The following is a 9,482-nucleotide window of genomic DNA, read 5'->3' as shown; positions in this document are numbered from 1 at the left end:
AATGCACGAGTGAAAATGGCGGCGACGCGCGGCTCCTTATATAGAATCCGAGTCTCGCGATAGAATCCGAGCCTCGCGAGAATCCGACAGCGTCATGATGACGTTCGGGCGCGCTCGGGTTAACCGAGCAAGGCGGGAAGATCCGAGTCGCTCGGACCCGTGGAAAAAAAAGTGAAGTTCGTGCGGGTTCGGATTCAAAGAAACCGAACCCGCTCATCTCTACCAGCCAGCTAAGTGTTTTTAGAGATTCCCATGGGACTTTCACTTGGTCTGCATGAGACTCTGCACGGGGATCCCGGTTACTCATGTCTGGAACTTGGATTCAGACTAGAAGTTGCAGGTTTGGTACCTTCGCAGATTCCTGAAAGTCATTTTGGAGGGAACTTTGTTCCCTCCCCAGACAAGTTGGCATCTTGGATGTTCCTAACACCACGGGTGGGCCAAGAGACAGAGAAGTGACCACTCCCTACTGTCCATAGGGGACAATGTAAAAGGTGATCATGCCTTGGGCATGCAAGGCACATGCACTGAACTTGATTGGGTAAAGACAACAGGGCGGGACTACCCCTTGTGGTATTGTGTATAGGAGTAAGATAAAAAGGAGGGTGTGAGCCCTGAGTGTATATACTTTTAAGGTTGAAATGCTGTAACATTGTGTATACTTATCCCCCTTAAGAATAGGGAGGAGTATTTTTTAAGACTATTCAAGCAATAAATATCTTGCCTTCAAGACAACTGCTTTTTCATCTTGCGACAAACAGGAATGTTACACACACAATCCCGTTGTCCGGCTGTTCTGGATTTTACCCAGCGCCTCCAAAATCCACCCTCTGCCAACTACCGAAGCAGGGCTTGGTCAGTGGTCTGTGACAAGTGGGCAATCACCAATGCCAGTCCAGAGGTGTGTCAGCAGTGTGATTATGCATACACAGCAGTAAGCAGTATTCAGGTGCCGGTGGTAGGACAAACACATAAAAAGCTAGGTGCTTAAAAGATAATTTTAAACTAGCTCTCTCTCTCCGGTGGTAGGAGTCTGAGCAGCAAAGCAGTTCCAGGGCAGTTGGTAAGACCAGGTGGTGGGAGCAAAATACATGCCCACTGTACAATGGGTGGAGTCAGTAACAGACTGTTACTGACGGAAAGAGAGGATCCCCTATAGGCCAGGTTCTGTCAGACCAAATACCAATCTGATCACTTGGTGCAAGCAGTGAGGTGCATCCGGTAACAGATATTGTTGGCATAGTGGTGGGATAATCCCAGATGGCTTTTCGGTCACCAGATTGGAAAAGCTGAGATACTCAGGAGAAGAGTAACTGCAGCGCAGGAGAATGTGCAAGAAGGCGGACTACTGTACAGCAGAATGTCCAAGGACGATCTTATAATGGTGTGTTAGAAAAGGATGTGGCGATCCCTTTCAATGTATCCAATAGTATCATGAGGGCGGTGCTTTGTGAGCTGGGAAACGTCGCACCAAACGGAGGTGGGCAGCACCCAAGAAGACATCCCAACAGTGGACCTTTGTCAGGACCTGGCAATATCTCCAAGTCCTGCCCCCTCTCACAGCAGCCATGTTTCACAACATTTCCCAGCAGGCAGTAATCCCTATGTACCGGAAGGTGGCGCTGGTACCCTAGTGGATCGGCTAGGAGAATTGAGAGAAAAGGCAATGGATAAAAGAACACATGATCAGCATCCAAATGTGGTGTGATGAGTGGGCACCACAGGCCATGGAACCCCGACAACCATTGCCAGCTGCTTTAACCAGATCGGGGCATATACAGTTTGCAGACAGTTATGGGGAAATTGATGGACATTTACAAGTTTTTAAAAGACTTGCAAACTCCATGATTTGCCTAAGCAGTAGTGGGTAAAACACCTAGAGGTAAAATTACTAGGATGGGAGTTTTTATTTTATTTTTTAGAACTGGTGATGTTGCCCATAGCAACCAATCAGATTCTATTTTTATCCTCTAGAAGCAGCTAGATAAATGTTAAATAGACTATGATTGGTTGCTATAAGCAACATCACCTGTTCTAAAAAAACTCCCACCTTAGTAAATTTACTCCCTAGGGTCCACACTGCATGGAGAGGCACTGGAGGCCTATCGATGAGTGGTCCTATGAGACCTAAAACCATATGTGATCACTTGGTGCAGGCAGTGAGGCGCATCCGGTCACAGCAAGGTAAAAAAAAAAAAAAAATCTAAGCCCTCCCCCCGCCCACAAATACTGTCTCTAGGATAAAAAGTTTGGTATCCGGTCTCTAGGTCGACAGTAATTAAGTCAACAGGGTTTCTAGGTAGACATGTTCTACGGCGACGGGTCAAAAGGTCGACATGAGTTTTTCACAATTTTTTTTGATCTTTTTCATATTTAACGATCCACGTGGACTACGATTGTGAATAGTAATCTGTGCCGAGCGCAGCAGTAGCGGAGTGAGGCACCTTGCCCATGCAAGGGGACACGGTGCACTAATTGGGGTTCCCGGTCACTGTATGGAGAAAACGGTAAAAAAAAAAAACTCATGTCGACCTTTTGACCTAGAATATGTCGACCTAGAAACTGTTGACCAATAGTGGTCGACCTAGAGACCGTCGACCCTCCATACCACATCCAAAAAGTTTTACCTCTTCAACGATTATGTTTTCTACTGAAGTACTGATGATGATAATGTTTAGTCACCACTGCCAGTATACCAGTAGTCTAGTAAAAAATAGGATTTCAATTACCTACCGGTAAATCCTTTTCTCGTAGTCCGTAGAGGATGCTGGGGTCCATATTAGTACCATGGGGTATAGACGGGTCCACCAGGAGCCATGGGCACTTTAAGACTTTAATAGTGTGGGCTGGCTCCTCCCTCTACGCCCCTCCTATCAGTCTAAAAACTGTGCCCGAGGAGACGGACAACTTCGAGAGAAGGACTTTGCACAGATGGTGGCGAGATTCACACCAGCTCACACATACAAGGCAAACCAAGCTAGCTAGCTTGAAAACTCAGCAACTGCTGAACAAGAATACTTAACCAAGTAACAAAACATTACTTAACCAAGAACAAAGCAGTACTGAACCAAGTAACCACTGCAGGATCACGAAGCGCTGGGCGGGTGCCCAGCATCCTCTACGGACTACGAGAAAAGGATTTACTGGTAGGTAATTAAAATCCTATTTTCTCTTACGTCCTAGAGGATGTAAGAGAAAATAGGTATTAGTACCATGGGGATGTACCAAAGCTCCCAGAACGGGAGGGAGAGCGCGGAGGCTCCTGCAGAACCGATTGACCAAACTTTTGGTCCTCAGTGGCCAAAGTCTCGAACTTGTAGAACTTAGCAAACGTGTTCGACCCAGACAAGTAGCCGCTCTGCAAAGTTGTAAAGCCGAGACACCCCGGGCAGCTGCCCAGGAAGATCCCACCTTACGAGTAGGGTGGGCCTGAACAGATTTGGGACACGGCAATCCTGCCGTAGAATATGCATGCTGGATAGTGACCCTGATCCAGCGAGAGATCGTCTGCTTAGATGCAGGACAACCAATTTTATTGGGATCATACAGGACAAACAGAGAGTCCGATTTTCTGTGACGAGCAGTACTCGAGTCTTCACATAGATTTTCAGAGCCCTTACAACATCCAAGGACTTTGACGAAATTGAGGAGTCAGTAGCAACTGGCACTACAATAGGTTGGTTGATATGAAAAGCCAACACAACCTTTGGAAGGAACTGCTGACGTGTCTGGAGCTCAGCTCTATCTTCACAGAAGATGAAGTAGGGGCTTTTACAAGACAAAGCCCCCAACACCGACACACATCTAGCAGAAGCTAAGGCCAACAAAGTGACAGCCTTCCACGTGGGAAACTTGAACTCAACCTCCTGTAGAGGCTCGAACCAATCTGATTGGAGGAACTGTAACACCACATTAAGATCCAAGGGAGGTTGGATGTGCAGAACACCTTTCAAGAAAATCTGAACCTCAGGGAGGGAAGCCAGGTGTTTCTGGAAGAAAATGGATAAGGCCAAAGAAGAGGAGAAGAGCCCAGGAAGAGGAGAAACCGTCCCAGTTGAAATTCCACCGTAGGAAACTTCTTGGATTCACACCAAGATACATACTTTATCCAAATGCGATGGTAATGTTTAGACGTTACTCCTTTCCTAGCCTGTATCAGAGTAGGAATAAATAGGAAAAATGACTGTATTGCGCTAAATTAGTCCAAGGTGCATATATAAATGAAATCACTCATTAATATGATTATCTATTATTTATTTCAATATTATCTATATATAAAAATCAATAAAAGCCTACATACAACTTTTCAGTGAGCTCACTTGAATTCTTAACTATACGTTATATACACTTGTGCACATGGATATCTCCTAAAAATACACTTTATTAAAATGTACCTTAGTACTATATTGAGAAGATCTCATATATTAACCTGCAATGCAGAATTTTAGATTAAATGAAGTGCTATCAATCAGCTCTATAAAGCTGATCTATTAATTAGAACACAGTCTCTTAAGTAAAACCACACGTGGGTAATCAGAAACAATGTCTCATAGTTCCAATGTTTGCTCAATTAGCATGAGAAAGCAGATTAACGTCCCAGTTTAATTTATCCGGACAGTACTGATGTATATTTCCACTATGCACAGCAGTAATTGATGGCAGTCTCTCACCCATTCTTTATCAGTTATATCTGAATGTCCCAGGGTGTAGTGAACTGGAGCCGCTTGTATACGGACGTATGCACCGGAGACTCCAACCGTCAGCTGTCTGCCCGCGTCTCCACTGATGGAGACTCGCCGACGGTTCAGATGTGTGGAGTCCCGCCTATTGTCCTTAGCTCCCCGCTCACCTGTGTTTAGCCACTGTGTCTGGTACTGCCGAACTTTGCTGGAGCCACTCGTACATGGACACTTGGTTGACCGCTTGTGCCGTCGGCTGGCTAGCCACGTCCTTAGTGAGGGAAATCTCAGCCGGCGGTCAGATGTATATCCGCATCAGCCGTCCTTAGCTCCCAGCATTAGAAACGGTTCCCGGTGTGGAATAGTCACTTGTAGAATGATCCGCGTACCAAGCCCTTCTTGGCCAGGCCAGAGCAATGAGGATCGCCTGAACTCTTGTTCTCTTTACGAGTATTAGAATTCTTGGAATGAGTGGCAGAGGAGGAAACACATACACTGACTAGAACACCCACGGAGTTACCAGGGCATCCACCACCACTGCTTGTGGGTCTCTTGACCTGGAACAGTACCTCCGAAGCTTCTTGTTGAGACGGGAGGCCATCATATCTATTTGAGGTACACCTCAAAGATTTGTCACCTCTGTGAACACCTCCAGATGGAGGCCCCACTCCTCTGGATGTAGATCGTGTCTGCTGAGGAAGTCCGCTTCCCAGTTGTCCACTCCAGGAATGAAGATTGCTGACAGCGCCAACGCGTGCCTTTCTGCCCAGAGGATTCTTTACCTCTGACATTGCAGCTCTGCTCTTCCTTCCGCCCTGTTGGTTTATGTAGGCCACCATCGTTACATTGTCTGACTGCACCTGAATGGGCCAATCTTGTAGAAGATGTGCCGCTTGTAAAAGACCGTTGTACACGGCCCTTAGTTTTCAGAATGTTGATTGGAAGAATGGATTCCAGACTTGACCACCTTTCTTGGAAGGTTTCCCCTTGGGTGACTGCGCCCCAACATGTGAGACTTGCATCCGTGGTTAGAAGGATCCAGTTCTGAATCCCGAACCTGCGGCCCTCTAGAAGGTGAGGCAATTGTAGCCACCAGAGGAGTGAAATCCTGGCTTTTGGCGACAGACGTATCCTCTGGTGCATATGAAGATGAGACCCCGACCACTTGAATGGACCGTGCATGAAATCTTCTGTACTGAAGAGCCTCGTAGGAGGCAACCATCTTCCCCAGAAGGCAAATGCACAGATGAACCGATACCCGGGTAGGTTTCAAGACATCCCGGACCATAGTTTGGATCACCAATGCTTTCACCACCGGTAGAAATACTCTCTGCACTTCCGTGTCGAGGATCATCTCCAGGAAAGACAATCTCCTTGTCGGCTCCAAATGTGACTTGGGAAGATTCAGGATTCATCCATGTTCCCTGAGCAGTCGAGTCATGAGAGCAATGGACTGCAACAATCTCTCCCTGGAAGATGCCTTTATCAGCAGATCGTCCAGATAAGGAATTATATTCACCCCCTGCCTGCGGAGGAGAATCATCATCTCTGCTATTACCTTGGTGAATACCCTCAGTGCTGTGGAGAGGCCGAACGGCAGTGCCTGGAACTGATAGTGACAGTCCACAGTGCAAATCTGAGATAAGCCTGGTGTGGCGGCCAAATCGGAATGTGGAGGTACGCATCCTTGATGTCTAAGGATACCAGAAACTCTCCCTCCTCCAGACCTGAGATCACCGCTCTCAGAGACTCCATTTTGAACTTGAATTCCCTCAGACAAGTGTTTAGCGACTTCAGGTTGACCGAACCATCCGGTTTCGGTACCACAAATAGGTTTGAATAGTAACCCTGGAACTGGAACAATTACATCTGACCTTTCCAATTTTTTAATGGCTTCCTGAAGGATAGCCCTTTCTGTCAGCAAAGCTGGCAAGCCTGATTTGAAGAACCTGTAGGGTGGGAGCTCTTGAAACTCCAGTTTGTACCCCTGGGACACAATATCCTGTACCCAGAGATCCAGACCGGACAACACCCAGATGTGACAAACGTCTGAGCCTCGCTCCCACCTGCCCGTTCTCCAGGCAGGGAGGTCCACCGTCATGCTGAGGATTTTAAGGACACAGAGGCAGGTTTCTGGTCTTGGGAACCTGCAGGTGCCGGTTTTTTGGATTTTGCTCGCCCACCTCTGAAGAAAGTGGTAGGAGTCTTGGACTTTTTAGAGGACATAGGAAAAGGTTTCTTCGTCTGAGAGGCTGAGGGAAGAAAGGTTGACTTACCAGCGGTTGCCGTGGAAATCCAGGCACCCGATGCTTCCCCAAATACAGCCTGACCTGTGAAGGGTAGGTTCTCCACAATTCTCCTGGATTCCGCATCTGCAGACCCCTGCGTGCTGAGACAGCCATGGACAATGTCCTTGCAGTCAGATTACCCAGGTCCTTCATGGCCTCCACCATGAAACCCGTCAAATCCTGTATGTTATGTAAAAACAATTCAATGTCACTTCTATCCATAGAATCTAAGTCCTCTAGTAATGTGCCTGACCACTTTACTATGGCTTTAGAAATCCATGCACAGGCAATAGTGGGCCTTAACGCCACTCCTGAAGCAGTGTATATGGATTTGAGCGTAGTTTTAATCTTGCGGTTTGCCAGTTCTTTCAATGCGGTAGACCCAGGGACAGGTAAAACCACCTTTTTAGACAGTCTAGATACAGAAGCGTCTACTATAGGTGGGTTTTCCCACTTTTTCCTATCATCCTCAGGTAAAGGAACAGCCACAAGAATCATCTTTGGGATCTGGAATTTTTTCTCTGGATTTTCCCAGGATTTTTCAAATAATGCGTTTAATTCATTAGACGCAGGGAAGGTCAGGGAGGCTTTCTTATTGTCTGTAAAGTAAGACTCCTCTACCTGTTCAGGTGGTTTGTCAGTAATGTGTAACACATCCCTAATAGCCTCAATCATGAGTTGCACCCCTCTTGCCAGGTGTTAAGTTCAAATTATTTCTAATAAATATTTAAAATGCCAGCATTAATATATGCTGTGGACGCAAGGCGCATCTTATTACCATATACGATAAAAGTGCGCTGTACATCGCAAACACTATATCCCTTAAGAGAAAACAAGCACTCGCACACATTGTATGAGTTCCAACGCTCAGAGATGTATATATTTGATATTAAAAGGATATGTATACAATATATCACATGTACAGTATATATCATTCAGTTATAATGTTACATTTACACAAGAAGCAGATAGTTACAAGAGAATCCACTACAGCCAGCATACATACGTTACCCTGTCCCTCAATGCAGAAGTTTTCTCCATCTTTGGATCTGCCTCAACAGCAGCTGCACAGAACTGCAAAAAACAGCAAACAGAACTTCTTGTGTGACTGCAATCACCTATATACTATGTATTTTTGGGAGAGTACATGTCTGGGACTGAGTGTTCTGTTATTGGTCCAGGGGAGGGAACTTTCTCATTCATGATGTGTCCTTGGTCAGTTCATATGCAAGCAATGTCCAATTTGATGATGTAATTACAGGGGTTAGCCACTGGTTCCTTTCCACATGAATGTCCTTTTTGTTCTCATTAGAATTTGTGGCTTCATATTCCTACATTTAATCATAGCTAATCGTTGCAATGTGCTACAATCGAACCATCAAATTAATCCACACATTTCCCTGATTATTTTGACACCAAACATGACAGGTTTATCTTGTTCCGTTCCATTAATACATATACATGATGTTATAACTCTTTTATATAATTTAATACATTATAATGTCTGGTGCTTGACATGTTTAATTTATGTGCTGTATGAAATATGTGTTAAATATATCTTTGTGAAACAGGGGATGTGGTCTTTTGAAAAGGACAAAAGACAAAAGTAACTATATGTCTTTCTCAGGGCACACTTGAAAAAATTTAAGATATGAAGATATTAAAATTTAACTTTTATTGAAATATACTTAAAAGGAAAGGAGCAGGCATTCATATATAGGTAAATGCATTGATGCTATGATTTTTCTTGGTTAAGTGAAAAAATATATTCCTTTGATTATCAGAATTGCCTGTTTTTCATAACAATGTGATTATGTTCGTGGGAATAGAGTCACTGCTTTGGGTTCAATGTAATATTGATTTGTCAGTAAAATCAATGAACTATACCTTGTCTGAAGATCACAGGATGAACTCTGTGCGAGAGAACAAAATACCTACGGTACCCAGTATTCCCTGGTGGTCTCCCATCCGAGTATTGACCAGGCCCTGCAGTGCATAGCTTCCAAGATCAGACGAGGTTGGGCATACCCAGTGCGGTCTGACCATAGGTAAGTATGTCTTCAAATCACAATAATTCAAGCACACTGGAACCTGCAGGATTTGGTATAATAAAGTACTTGAGACGGGTGTGTGCCTGAGTTTGTTCTATGAGGTGGCTAGAAGAAAAAAATGATGAATAGGCCCAGTCTCGAGACTTGTGTATGGTAATGTCAATTGGGACCAATATGTGTCTAAGTTGGTTCCAGAGAGGTAACAGGATACATGTTACTGAGTAGTATGTGTCTTGGAGATTATTAGTATAGGTCCGTGTGTACAGCAGGTGTATAAAGTGGAGCCAAGTCTACATGTTCTGACACTTCTGCTGTTCAGTCATCTGTCTCAACATCAAATGACTGAATGAGAGAGTGATCTGAGACAGACAATGGCTCAGAAGTAAGAGTAGAAGAGTACTTCTGCTGTCCCTATGAGGGGTGGCGCTCTGTTACCATAAGCATTGCAGAGCGTCACTGTTGTT

The 9,482-nt window shown here is 45.1% G+C and overlaps 1 pseudogene; it reads right to left on the bottom strand.

The window, feature by feature from the left end:
• Positions 1 to 8,898: 8,898 nt before the first annotated feature.
• LOC134949062 (5S ribosomal RNA) lies at positions 8,899 to 9,017 on the bottom strand (annotated as a pseudogene).
• Positions 9,018 to 9,482: the final 465 nt, after the last annotated feature.

This window comes from Pseudophryne corroboree, chromosome 1, assembly GCF_028390025.1.
Source record: "Pseudophryne corroboree isolate aPseCor3 chromosome 1, aPseCor3.hap2, whole genome shotgun sequence".
In the NCBI taxonomy this organism is placed as follows: Eukaryota; Metazoa; Chordata; class Amphibia; order Anura; family Myobatrachidae; genus Pseudophryne; species Pseudophryne corroboree.
Note: the sequence above shows the minus strand (reverse complement) of the source record. Positions and strands in the feature narration are given on the sequence as shown.